Consider the following 15052-nt stretch of genomic DNA (forward strand, 5'->3'; position numbering starts at 1 on the left):
TCTTAATTTACAGTTCCACAAAAAGTCCCTTAATGGACCCAAATAATCAGCGGTTATCAAGAGTGGTTGATGGAGATCATGAAATTGGAGATATATGTGTTCAAAGTGCAGGGGTAGCATCAAATCATTCGGCGGTATGAATATGAAGATTAGTAATGCGGCAATAACATCAGAAAGTATGTGGGAAACATTGAAAGCTAACAAACTTCCTTCTAGCTCAAGTGGAGGAGTAGGTCACAAATATATCAATGTGGCCGGCCCCTCGGCCCCTTGAATACTAATAAGGTTCCAGTAGTACCTACACAAAGATTAATTAGTACCACAGTCTTCAACAAACTTCCATTAGGTCGAGTATGTTGACTGATTGATAGCCTCATTCAAAACATACCCATAAATAGTCGATTCAAAAGCTAATCAATGCACTAGAATGAAGATCAAATAGGTTCCGAGGATGTTGAACGCAAAGTGCTAGTGTAGGTATATTGTTGATTATGGATTAAGGTGTGGGAAAATTGGTAAGGATGGCACTTTATTTTTGCCTCCAAGATAGAATGTATGAAGCCTTTCAGTTTTCCACATTGGATTGTTTCTTTCTTCTTCCGTGGTGTGGAAAAATGGATAGCGCATTTTAATGATTAATTAAACGACTTGTTTCTACACGTACGAATGTCTGAAGCCTTTCAGTTTTCCACATTGGATTGTTTCTTTCTTCTTCCGTGGTGTGGAAAAATGGATAGCGCATTTTAATGATTAATTAAACGACTTTTTTCTACACGTACGATTTCAGACATATCTCCCATGTGGGACAGATAGACGTTCTCCTTAGTAGTTTCCTTTTCCAAAGACTTTTTTTTTTGTATTTTCTAATTTTATATTTTCTTGTTATCCTAAGTAGTTTCCTCTTCTAAGGACGGTTACGTGGGTGCAACTTCTAAATTGAGCATAAATTGTATAAATTTTCAAGGTTAATTCTAGGAGTTAAAAAAATATCTGTAACTGAAAATTTTCTAACCAGTTACGTGAAGATAATTATGGAAATGGATTTAAGTAAAAGATGTTAAAAAATAATAAATTGTTGAAAGATATAGAAATACGATTACTTGTTATAAAATAAAACATATTACATCACTTTTTCTAAAAGCATAAAAAATAGTATAAAAGGAATCGGTGGATACATAAATAGTGAGATGGTGAAAAGGAACAATATTGTTGAGAAGATTATAATAGAGTCATATTCTATTAAAGAGGTACCTAATATGATTTTGGAATCAACTAAAGAAAACCTATTCAACAATCGAAGAAGACTGAAAGATCCATTGTGAAAAAGGAATATTCACTTTCAAAATTAACAATAGAGCTACATCCCAACTCTCAATTTAACGTGAGCAAGAATCAAGTAGAAAAATATAGAAACAACAAGTAGATTCACCCAATCAACACAAAATTCAATGGTTCAATGATAACCACATTAGTAAGAAAGAAATCTCCCACATTGATGCAACAAATGATTACCCAAATCCAACATTGTTCAAATATGGAATAAAATGCAATTGTAACAGAAAATGCCAAATATTCCCTTATAGAGACAAGGGAAATAAGAACCTACAAAACTTAATGAACATTTATAAATATATAAATGAAATGAATAATATAAATAATGATGCAAAAGTAGGTAATAGAGATAAGTGGGGAAAATAATGATATCTTTGGCATATGACCTTTATTTTTTATTCTTTAAATTGTTGAATGAACCTAAGGTATAGTGACATTGGTTGGGAATATGAGAAAGATCAATTTCTTTTGTTCTAATATCTTTCCATCCTCAACCATCCTCACTCGCATTGCATCAAGAAGATTTGGAACATTAAAAATCACTCAATTTGATGTGTGAAATGAAAACACATTAACAATAACCCATGCAGATTGAATAAAAGCTTTTTGTTTTAGAATCACTCAATTTGATGTGTGAAATGAAAACACATTAACAATAACCCATGCAGATTGAATAAAAGCTTTTTGTTTTAGAATCACTCAATTTGATGTGTGAAATGAAAACACATTAACAATAACCCATACAGATCCACAGATCTGGAAGAATTGGAAGAAATGCAAAGGCATACAAAACCAAATAAAGAGATTTGGCATTGCATCAAGAAGATTTGGAACATTAAAATTGAATAAAAGTTTCTTGTTTTAGAATCACTCAATTTGAAGTGTGAAATGAAAACACATTAGCAATAACCCCATGCAGATTGAATAAAAGCTTTTTGTTTTAGAATCACTCAATTTGATGTGTGAAATGAAAACAGATTAACAATAACCCATACAAATCCACAGATTTGGAAGAAATGGAAGAATATAGATCTGGAAGAAATGGAAGAAAATGCAAAGACATACAAAACCAAATAAAGAGATTGTTGGAAGTAATGGAGAAAGCTAAACTTAGATTATTGTTATGATGATGATAGGTTTGAGATTCTAATCTTAGACTTCATATCCTAATATCTAGGGAGTGGTTGAAACCATCCCATTAGTGTGAAAGCCTATATATTTGAGGCTCATCTGATTCAATGTAACAAGCAGGCTTGTATGAGTGTTTGTACACTCTCCAGGTATCTCACCTGGAGAGCCATTTAGTTTATAGCTAATATATTCCACTTTTATCATGCTATTAGAGCTGCAGGGTCGAGGAGCCTGTATCTGAGTGGAGAGAGGCCGGTGCAATTGAGGGAAATCATCACGTGGTTTGGAGCAATAATAACGTCAATCCCACTGTGAGACTAAGTGCATTTTATTTTTAAATTTCAGCGCGACTCAAGGTTGGAATGGTGCGACTGAGGGGTTGAATAGCGCAAATCCTCCATGGTAAATCGCGGCGACCGTGCGGAACAAAAAAAAACTGTGTTCATCGTGGCTGCATGTTTCTGTTTGGGAAGACATGGTGGTTTGCGTGTGCGCTGCAGCATCAAATAGTGTTGGAGGTCTTTTGGAGGAGGCCGCATAGTGGTTGAGGCCAGCAAAGCTGCCCGAAGTCTGCGTGAAGGAGGCTAGAAGATCTACATGGTGGGCTGGGAGCAACACAACGGTAGTGTGGAGAAAGGCCGTGTGGAGGAACGACGAATTCTCTGCCTCGTTTCCAACCGAATCATCATCCAGGCCATACATCCGGTATTGCTGTCAGTGTCATCTAGCAAATTTGTCCTGGAAATTTAATTGTTTGAGAAACTCAATTTGCAGGTTGTGGAGATCCCAAAACCAATTGGGTAAATTTTCTTCTAAGTTATTATATGCCACAATGAAAATGCGAAATTTCTTGCTGATTTGAACCCATCTTCAGAAATATGTGTTATCAGAAATTGCTAATTATATACATCAGAATTAGATATTGATATCGTTTCCAGCTTGTGAGATGTCATTTTGTTGCTTGTCACCAGAAACGAGAGCACTGAGACCTGCGTGGCACAGAAGCCACAGTCTACAAGGTTCTATAGTTGAAGAGCTACCAAAGGGAGAAGTTTCCCGCCTGCATGGTAACGGGGTTGTTGGAGCTCGTTAGAGGACCGTGTGGAGTCAAAAAGAAATCTCGAAGCAACATAAAGTGAGATAAGCTGGAATTTGACAACATGTCTATATTTTCAGATATTTTTTATTCTGATGATGATGTTTTTCTCATGTGGGCATTTGGAGGCATTAGCATGAGTAGTATGTTCAAGTCAGAAGAAATTTCAGAAAAATAATGTGATTTTGTTGATGACCACAAGAATTAAGAGGCACAGTCTATTGTGCAAGATCCTGATATTGAAGACACACAAGTTGATCTTTAGGAAGGGTGTAAAGAAGAACAAAGTGTTGAAGATCAATTGGATGAGCCACATGAAGTTGATTGCTAAGACGTGGCAGAAGAAGACAAAGCTGGAGAGAAGTTAAATTGTGATGATCTCATTAATATTTCTGTGTGTGAAGACGTTACATCAATGAATGATGAAGACATCATAGCAGACGTTCAGATGGTTGACACCAGAAACAATGAGAGGGAAAATTCTCTTATCCAGCCTGTCATAATCTTGAGAAGGGCGAAAATAAGAATTCAAGCTTTCCATAACTGAGGAAGAAAAGAGGTGAAGATACAGCTCTACCTCACGGCGAGGAAAGTGAAGATGAAACCTTGACTCAAGATGAACAAGCATGGACTCACAAGCAAAAAGACCAAAATGAAAACCTCTGTTACTAAGTTTTTCATGTTTTAATTGTAAGCCTAGCTGAGACTAGACCAGTAGGTGTATGTTATTGTTTAGTACCCTTTCTCCATTAAGGGGGAGTGTTGGAAGTAATGGAGAAAGTTAAACTTAGATTATTGTTATGATGATGATAGGTTTGAGACTCTAATATTAGACCTCATATCCTAATATCTAGGGAGTGGTTGAAACCATCCCGTTAGTATGAAAGCCTATATATTTGAGGCTCATCTGACTCAATGTAACAAGTGGGCTTGTATGAGTGTTTGTACACCCTCCAGGTATATCAACTGGAGAGCCATTTAGTTTATAGTTAATATATTCAGTTTTTATTAGAGATTGACTAAAATAATACAACGATGGTATTTACTCAAAAACCACAATGCAACGTAGTGAATGGATACAAAATCTCTTAAAAAAAGAGACACTATGACACTACTTATAAAGTAGCTTATTTCTAGTAGCATTTTTGGGATTAACTAAGTTTATCAAATGAGGACGAAACGTTTTAACCAAAACAAAGTTCTAGTTTCATTTTGAAAATGAAGGAGAGAATAAGTTTCCAAATTTTGATAAACAAATGGAAAAATTTACAAAGAAAGGAGGAGATATCTAGGAGATACATGGACAAGATCATTAGTCTCAAGGATAGAGATAATGTTAGTATTATTATTTGGGGTCATTTAATTATCATTAAGTTATTATTGAAGAGGTGTAATGTTAGAACATAGTTGAAATAGAAACACTCTCATTCACTAATTCAATGTCTAGCTTGGCCCTGACCTTAATATTAGATTATTTGTATTGTTGTTGTCATTTTTTTTGTTATTGTCATCAACATCAATATATCTAACAATGTGGCATTATTATGAAGATCACATGTTGGAAGAAATCAAATGTTAAAAACAAGCTTGAACACAATCATACATCGCCATTGTGGGGGCTTCAATGCTTTTGTGAATGTAAGTTAAAGCTTGGACTATTGCATATGGTTTGTGTCTACAAACAATCATATCAAAGATTATTTGTTGTTTTGAATGATATTGAAAGCTTTGACTACTACATATGTTCCATCTCTAGGCACAAAAAATTCAAAACTTAGTGTCACGTACATGTCAACGTTGCAGCAAAATATTTTAAATGAATCAAACTACTTATTTTAAAATAATAAGCCTAATCATTCATTCATAGGACCCCAACCATTTCCAGAGGGGATAGAATCTTCAGATCAACCTGGAATTACATGTAAGCATAGGGATAGTCTAGAATAATTAGTGGTGTTTCTCTCATCATGAGAAAAATCCTAGTGTAAAGTAGCAACCTACCTTGTCACAACCCACATGCACCATCAAATCACCCTAGTGGCACATTCTTAGTTTACATTGGCCTTTAGATGATATCCAAATGCTAGGATGAATGGGAGGCACCCTGTCATAGAAAAATATGCACAATAGGAATTTTAAGATGAATTCCCCATAGTCCATCTGTTGGCATGACGAATTTATGCTATACCAACAAGGGGAACTAACTCGATGCAAGCCCCAATTAGACCTGCTTTCGTTTGGAATGGCTAGTTCCAACGGGTTTTAAGGGACCCTGTAAACTATTAAATGAGTTGAAAGATTGCTTATGGGAAGAAGGCTTCAATTACATCAACAAAATAAAACAACTACCCACTATGTATTAAATCCTATCTACACTTCTTCTAACTACTCTAGTCTATGTCCTAACTATCCTAATCTATCCTGCAAGAGCATGATAAAGAGAGGTTAAACATCATATATGAATTCCAAGTCTAAATGAATCAATTACTAGTTCATATAAGAACAAGGCTGCATTAATTCTTAATTGCCATCCAATCATTCATACGGGAATACACATTCCATCTTATAGAAGAAAAGCTTGCAACTGATGTCCAATGTAGTTTTGAATCAGCAACCTTTCATGATTTAACCATGATTTGAATCATATTCAAATAACCAGGCATAACCATGAATTGTATGTTATCAATATGCACTAGGAAACAAATATGCATTTGCATTTATGCTAGCAACAACATTCTAATCAAAACACATAAAAGAAGAGGAAAATCAATCTGAAACACAGGCTCCTCATTGAACCAAACAGTCTTTCTTTATTCACAATAAATCAAAGCTTCTCTTTCCAAACAAAAAGCCCCCCTCTCCTATCAGGAGGTAATACTTATGCAACCCTCAATGACCCTCAATCTTCCATGACCTTTCATTTCCCCATTTCATTACACAGATCAGCATATGCAGATGAGAATGGTCAGTGAAACTGTTGACATGCCGAGGTCACCCTTGGTGGAGCGTTCTCCTTCCTAGGGAAATGAATGGATGCCTTTGGAATAGAGGAGGACTGCATATCATTTCTTAGCACCTGTGTGGAGTGGCTATCATTCTCTGTCATTTCCTGAAGGAAACTGAAGATGCTGCGCTCATCATCCCACATCTGGCATGCTTTGTGATGTATATGGCAATGATGACATCTTGATGGATTAGTGTTGTCATGAGTGCTTCCACTGAACTAAAGGATTGCCTACATTATGAAATTTGGCAGTCTGTGTTCCCTTTCCCAGAGTGTGTTTTGCAATGCTGACGTTGATAGGGCAAAGGTGTCATCTTGATACAACTCACCTTTATCCGTTACCAGGTCTACTCGAATTTGCTTGCAAAATAATCCATATTAGCTATGACGGTGAGACATATGGAAAACAAGCCTACAAAACATGAATCTTGCGTTTATAACATCAAATGTGAAATAATCCCCCCTTCCTTTTAATTTATGCATTGTTTAAGTTCTGTGAATGTAAATCCAATTTACATTGCAAATCCTTGCAAAACATAGAGTGGAACCCAAAATACAGACTTGAAATACTATGGGTAGGAACCTATACCCTATCGGGTCCGCCATATGGAATTTCCATAAAAAACTACAACCATAGCATTTTACCGAATACACAAGAAACATGGGAAAAACCTGTGTCCGGGCCATATAGTCGGACTTCAAATTTTATATGCCTGAGCCTAAAATTATCGGCGAGTCCAGCATATGGTGTTGCACCTTATGCATGAGCGCTAGACCCTACCGATAGCGATTTGCGATTGGGAGGGGCAGACCCGATAGCATATATATTATGTTTAATCGGATTGGCAGGTCCGCCATATCGCATATCGCAATATGCGTAGGCCTAAGGCCCGACCGATTTCAATCTGCGATTAGGTTGGACCCAATATATATGTATATATATATATATATATATATATATATATATATATATATATATATATATATATATATATATATACACACACATGCACATGTTATATTTTAATAGCCCCGATGGGTCCGTTATATCATCTGGACTCACCGATTGCAATAAGAAATTGGGGGAGACAAACCTGATAAAATATATATCGTGGTTAATAAAATCGTTGGGTCCGGAAGACATATGCACCTTTTATACATATAACCTTGGGCTTGGCCGATAGCAACTTGCGACATGGCTCCGGACCCGAAAATTATGAATTTGGTTTGATAATGTCGTCGGGTCTAGAAGGAAATAGTGCGTAGTCTTAATTGCGATGGACACAAAAAGGGATTTATGCATGTTTTTCCTAAGTTTTTCCACTATAAAGAGTTATGATGGGAATATGATGCGATAGAAGGTTTTGAGGGTTGAAAAGGTTCTGATGGAGGGAATGAATGGAGGGCTAGGCTTGGTGATGGATGGACCGTGTAGTAGGGATTAAAAAGGGGGTATTGACCATTAAGAACTGAAAAATTTGGCTCAGCAGCTAGTTAAAATGTCTGGGACTAAACAGATCATTCGGAGAAGTAGAAGACCAACTTTTAGGGGACCCATTCAAAATTGTTGCCAAGGCAAGTTTTGATAGGGTGGTGGTTGTGACCACAACAAATGGTGAACTGTTGGGCGAACCAGTTATCTTTTTTTCCAAATAAACGTTGGATCAATATAACATCAGGGTGTTAGGCTAAACTTGAAATGCAGAATATATAGATGGACAAGCATGGGTTCCACTTCAACATTAATGGTTTCAGGTGGCATAGAGACAAATAACTTCTACTTACTGATAGGATTTTGAAAGGCATTCTCTAATGGCAGTATTATGGGGTTTATTGACCTCCCTTTACCTGTTTCCCACTTTCAAAAATCCTTTTAGGGCCATCACTGGTCTATCCATACCTGTTTAAGTGTGTACCTCAGCTCTTTATTGTTCATCAACTTGATATAAATATGTTTGTCTGCACTTTATATAAGAATTTCAATGTTGTATTTTCATATGATTGAATGGGGCACAGTCATGGATCTTGCCATATTTTTAAACCACTTAAGCAAGGTTGGGCTTCCTGTATCAACTGGTACTCTGAGCCCAACAACAGTCCCTACTCTAACTGGCTTCCCAAACAACATGTCCTTCTAGTTTGGCACAAGGACCTGACATTTCATTTTCTTTTTAAATAAGTCCTTCCAGTTTCAGGCACAAGGACTAGAGCACAATTGGATTTTCCATAGGTATATGACAGTGAGTTTAGCCCATGAAAGGAGGTTTACTTGTAGATGATAGGTATTGGAAAACTTAGTGTGGTGGATGGGACCAATGGAGAATGAATGCAAACCTTACAAGCAAGTATAAGCTAGGTCGGAGTGGGATTTTAACATTCAACGTTCCTCCATGTCAATCGAGTTGTAGTTACACATTTTTTGTTTTATAAGGATGCCTGTACATGCTCCAAATATCCAAGTTATCAACAGATATCACATAGTTCTCAACAAATGCCAATGAGTGGTTTCAGTTTGAATTCCATTACTGATTTTCAAGTTCTCATGGGCCTATTGAAAAATTGTTTGATTTGCAAGGCAATGATGGATTTAGAAACAACAGAATCATCAACAGGTTAATGAGGAAGGGAAGAGCTGAAGGTGGTGAATGAGGAAAAATATTAGAAAGGTAAGAACAAGATGGGAGGGCCAAAATTAGTTGGCTAAAAAGGACTGTTATTCAAAACAACAGGAAAATAAACTTTGCAGAAAACAAAAAGGAAAATACAAAAATACAACTAAACTAACTGCAAAAATAAAAAGAATTCTAACCTACTCAGGAGGTAACCACCATGTGGTGGCTACTAGAAGTATCGTTTTAGATGATGGCCATTAACAGGGAGTTTTTGAGTCTCTCCATGTAACATTTTCAACCTATACGTGCATTGACCAATTTATTCAACAACTTGGAATGGGCCCAGCCAGAAGTGTTGGAATTTCATGTGCTTACCTTTTGGTTCACTCAACTTGTCCCATTTCGAGACTAGCTCTCCTATTTGGAAGTTTTTATCTCTTACCAGACGATGATCAAACCATATTTTTACAATCATTTGGTGATTCCTAAATTTATTTCTGGCTTTATCTCTCAATTCCTCCAACCTCATCAGTTGGTTGATCCTCTCTTGAAGTAAGGCAGAGGGGGTTCCTCTTGAAGCTTGGGAGAGTTTTAAAGAGTGAAGGGTAATGTTGGGAGGCAGGATGGATTCCTATCCATAGAAGAGGAAGTATGGGGAGTTTCCTAAGGCCACTTTTGGGGTGACCCTATTGGCCCAAAGAGCATTTGTCAGAGCATTTTGCTAGTTCCTCTGGTTGTCTGCGACAGACTTACGGATTATGCATATGAGGTTCTTATTTGAAGACTCTGCAACTCCATTTCCCTGGGGGTAATAAATTTTTGCATGCCTTATGTGGATTGATTTATCAATAGCAAATTCAGTCAATTTCAGTGATAAAAAATAAGAAGTGCTATCAAATATGAGAGCGTCAGGGATGCCATACCTGTTGATAATGAATTTCTCAATGAATGATATTACCTCATCTTCGTTCACCTTCTGAAGAGAGATGGCATCGGTCCATTTGATGAAGTATTCAGTCACTGTGAGTATATACTTATGCTACTGTGAAGAGCTTGGAGTGATATTGCCTATGACGTCTAGGCCCCATTGTTGGAACGGTTGACAAATCATAACAGGCCTGAGGGGAACAGCTGGCTTTCCTTCTCGTCCTGCGGCAGTTTGACACACCTTGCATTTGTGAGCGTAGGCATGAGAACCTCTAAAAACTGTGGGCCAATAATATCCAGCTCTTAATATTTTGTGAGCAGTGGTCTCTCTGCCGTAGTGACCACTCGATGGGTCGTCGTGCATTTATTTCAATACATGGTCAGCATCATCCTTTTCCAAACACCTCAGCCAGATTCCATCATATTTTTTTCTATATAATATGTTATTAAACAAATGATACTGATTAGATTTCAGTCTAAGTGCTCTCCTTTGTGATGCATCCATGTGTTCAGGACATGATCCCCATATTAGATAGAGGCGTATGTCGTAGTACCACGACTCAGGATCCAAAAAGGCTTCCGAAATTTCTCACTCATACATCAGTGCTTCGTTAATCCATAAGGGCTCCTCCCTGAATTCCATTTGTGCATATAGCATGCTCTACGTTTCTGGTTCTTCGAACACCCCTTCTCTATCCGCCAAGGCTTCTGCTACTAGCCTGCAAAGTCCATGCCCTCGAACTATCTACGCCGACTTAATCTCAAGGTCAAACTCTTGGAGGGTGGTTATCCAATTCTCTCTCCGTTCACCCATTTCCTTCTGCACGAAGAGGGCCCTTACAGCAGGATGGGGAACGATTACTTTGGTCATGGCCTTTAGTCAATAAGGGCGGAAATGTTTTATGGCCTTGAAAACCAAAAAGCACTGTTTCTCCATGTCTGGGTAGTTGAGTTCTGCCCCTTGGAGATTAGAGCTCATATAAGAAATAGGGACTTCATTTCCTTTGTTATTTTTTTGAGTGATTATTGTGGCATATGAAGCATCAGAAGAAAAAGTGTACAAGAAGAATTCCTTGCCGAAATTGGGGTTGAGCAATGCATGAGCTTCAACGATGGCTTCCTTGATTCGCTGAAACACTTTCTTGGCTTCATCGCTCGATTTATACACAACGTATTTCTTCATCATTAGCTACATGGGGCCACTATTTTCGCGAAACCTGAGACAAAGTTTCTAGCAAAATTGATCTTCCCCAAGAAAGATTGCATGGCCTTCTTATTTGTAGGTGTTGTATTCTCATGATGGTCTCTATTCTTACAGGATCAATAACAATTCCCTCTTTAGAGAGGTATGACCCAGTAGTTTCCCTTCTGTGACTGTGAAGATGCTCTTCTTGGGATTCAATGATATTCCATACCTTCTGCATCTTTCGAAAATTTGTCTCAGGTGATAAGTATGATCCCTTCTATGATATGAATACATATCATCCATGGAAACCACTACTGATCTGATAATCAACCCTCGAAAAGCTATGTCCGTAGCTCTCTAGAATGTGGCACTCATGTTAATAAGCCAAAAAGGAATTTTACGATACGCGTAGGTGCCCCATTTAGTATTGAAGGTTGTCTTCAGTTGATCCCCACTAGATACCAACACTTGATTATATCCTTAAAATCCATCTAATAGGGACAACATTTCAGACCCAAAAACACACTGAAGGATGTGTTCCGTAGAGGGGACAGGATAGTTATCCTTTTGTGATGGTTTGTTTTGGTTTCTAAAATCAATAGACTACCTGATATCTCCATTTTTCTTCCTTACTGGCACGATATTGGCTACCCAGTGGGTGTGTCTAACCAGAAAGATGATTTTAGCATCCAGCATCTTGTTTAATTCTTTCTTCACCAATGGTTCAAGGCTTGGATGCATCTTGCGAAGCTTTTGTTGGTAGGGCTTAGCCTCCTTTTCTAAAGGAATTACATGCTACACAAAACTGGTATCAAAGTTTCTCAGGTTTCCATATGTCCATGAAAAGACATCCTTATATTCTTTAAATAGCTTAACAAATGCAACCTTTTCTTGTGGAGAGCACCCCAAGCCCATATTAATAGTTTTTGGGTCCTTTTTGGTCCCAAGGTTGACCGATTCATACTTCATGGAATACATGTGCATCTTCCAATTCGTTGGCATTTTGAATTTATCATACAGGTCCTCCATATTGACAACTGCCTTGGGAATTGTATTGAACTGATCCTTTTCCTCACTTTGCCTCTCATTCATAAGCCTGTCATGTTCCTCTTCATCGATGACTGCATTCTTGAACGTCTTCTCGCAGTGCAAGAACTCCAAGATTTGCTAGTCATCTTCGAACACCTGCTAGTTTGAGATGTTATCAGGAACGGATAGTCTGAAGATCAATTGTTTCAACATAAGATTTATTCTTCTTCAATCTCAAATCAGGCAAAAGTTTAGTAGCCATACTAGCCATCAGATCGGCATCTTTGTTTTTCCCTCGAGGTATGTATGTGATATAAAAAGAGTCAAAATTGTCAATTAAACCCCATATCTCATGCTAGTACCTTACCAGGTGTGGTGAATTGCAGTGTATCCTCTTCCTTACCTGATCCATGATTATTTGTGAGTCACCAAAAACTTTAAGATTTTTCACCTTCATATCAATGGCTTTCTTCAGGCCCTGTAGCAAGCCTTTATACTCTGTCATGTTTTTGGTACACAGGAACTCTAAACAGTTGGCCATCAGATGTTGGTTCCCTTGTGGATCAACGAGAACGTTCCCAACACCTGCACCTTCAAGGCAGTTAGAGCCATCAAAATAGAATGTCCAAAATATAGAGTCTAATGTTACATCAATTGAATTGCTTCCTACGAAACTAGTTCTATCATCTACTATATTACAAGGTGGTTCATCATTTGGATTATAGGGGAGAGATTCCAACTATGTGTTTATTGTAGTTTCATCAATTATTTCTGCATGGAATTCTCCAAAACAGGTTTTTGCGGCACAAACATTGAAACTATAATTTCCAAGGATAGAGTTGGTAAACATTACAGGTTCGTTGGGACCGTTTAATTCCATTACTACATACTTCATGTATCTTTCACGATCAATTCTCAGCATATCACCCTTCCCCTTCTGAGGAAGTAAGAGATGGGACCAATCAGTTGAGAAGTATCCATTCAGTTTTGCTGACCAATCCCTACTAAGAAGCATTCCATAAGCCTCTGGTATATCGACTACCACTATATCAATGACTTATGTGTATTGTGGTTTAGTAGTCATACGAATCAATACATCTTTCAATTCCCAAATCACTTTCACATTTGTCCTGTCTAATTGCATTATTCGACTTCCAATTTTCTCAAGTATCGCATGAAGTCTTTTAGCAACAACATAAGGCATCACAGTGAATGAGGCACCTGCATCTACCAAGTAGTTGTGTACATTCACGTTGAAGATTTCAAATGTGATAAGGAAAGGAGGAGTCATGGATTTTGATTTCCTTCCTATCATGGCTACACTGACATATTGGGGGTTTCGATTCATTTTCGATAGGGTGGCTTCCATGGCTACTGGCTTTTAGGTTACACTCGGAGTATTAACAGGTCTAGAGACCAACTTCTGGGTTTGGCTGCTTGGAATCGTGGGAGTTTTGCAGTTCCACTCATTCATAAATTTCAAGAGAAAATCCCTTTTCTGCATTAATTTCAACAAATCAAAGTATGTGATATTAGCCCTAGATTTCTTAAGATCATCCACAATATTGCAATCAATGTTATAAACAGAATAGGGTAGAGTAAACATACCAGTTTTTCCATTCTTAGGAGGTAGTTTACCATTTTGAGTCACCTTTGTTGCAGTGGGAGATCCATTTTCTTTCTCTGGATGATTTGCAACTGGGGTATTCTTGGACTGACCACTAGGTCTACCCTTCTCAACCGGAGCTTTGGGAATGGGTGCCCTCACAAGGCGTCCGTCCCTTTTGGTCTGATCTGCAGGTTTCATCACACCCGCAAGTGGCCCCTTGCTTCATGTGTGGATTTCATTAGTGTGGATCTCTGCCATACTATCTCCTTGGTCATCATCATTCTCATTTTTATAGAAATCCCACAATACGTTGATTTGAGATTCTTCCTCCAAGGGCTCTTCTACTTGGTATTCTTCCTCATCTTCTTCTTCTGACACTAGCTCTAGTATAGGTTCTTCTTGGTTAAGGAGCGATCCAATGAGACCCAACTCTTCTGTATTTAGATTCCCTTGATTGGGTGGAGCAAGCAGTGCAAGTGGACCACGACCACCTTCTGTCTTCTTATGATAGAAAGGTTTGAAAGGTTTTCTGTTGTTATACTCTCCTCCACTCCCGCTTGTACTCTCTCTAAAATTCATTTTCATATCGACGACTATATTTGTCAACTTATTAATGATCCAATGCAAAAATTCTACATCTATGGTATCCTTTTCATTGGTTTCAGCCCCTTTGTTATCACTCCCATTATTCTTCTTGGATGATTGAAAGGCTTTCTTTTCTCTGGTTATATGATGGCATGTTGTGAGACTAAGAATTTCATTCTCGACTTTTACTGCTTCATCGATAGCACCCTCTAAGGTTTGTGCATTACTCTTTTTGACCCACATCGCAGTAGGGACAGGGAGAGCAGTGATATAGAATTCCATGAGCACCACCTCAGTAGGTATAGCGGTGGTCGGGATTCTGTTGAACAGGGTGTTGAACCGAATGTTAAAATCCTTAAATTTTTCTTTGGTTTCCATTTTCAAATTGGATAGTTCTAAAACTAAAGCCACAAGGGTTTTTTCATTTCCATACATGCCTATAAAGGCCTATTGGAAGGTAGCCACGAGGTGATTGATCCGATTCTCAAACTAAAGTACCATGTGGACGCTACACCAATTAGGGTAAAAGGGAATAGACGGC

The sequence above is a fragment of the Pinus tabuliformis genome, chromosome 2_2, assembly GCF_031772625.1.
Source record: "Pinus tabuliformis cultivar Carrire ecotype Pingquan chromosome 2_2, CPIR1, whole genome shotgun sequence".
Classification (NCBI taxonomy): Eukaryota; Viridiplantae; Streptophyta; class Pinopsida; order Pinales; family Pinaceae; genus Pinus; species Pinus tabuliformis.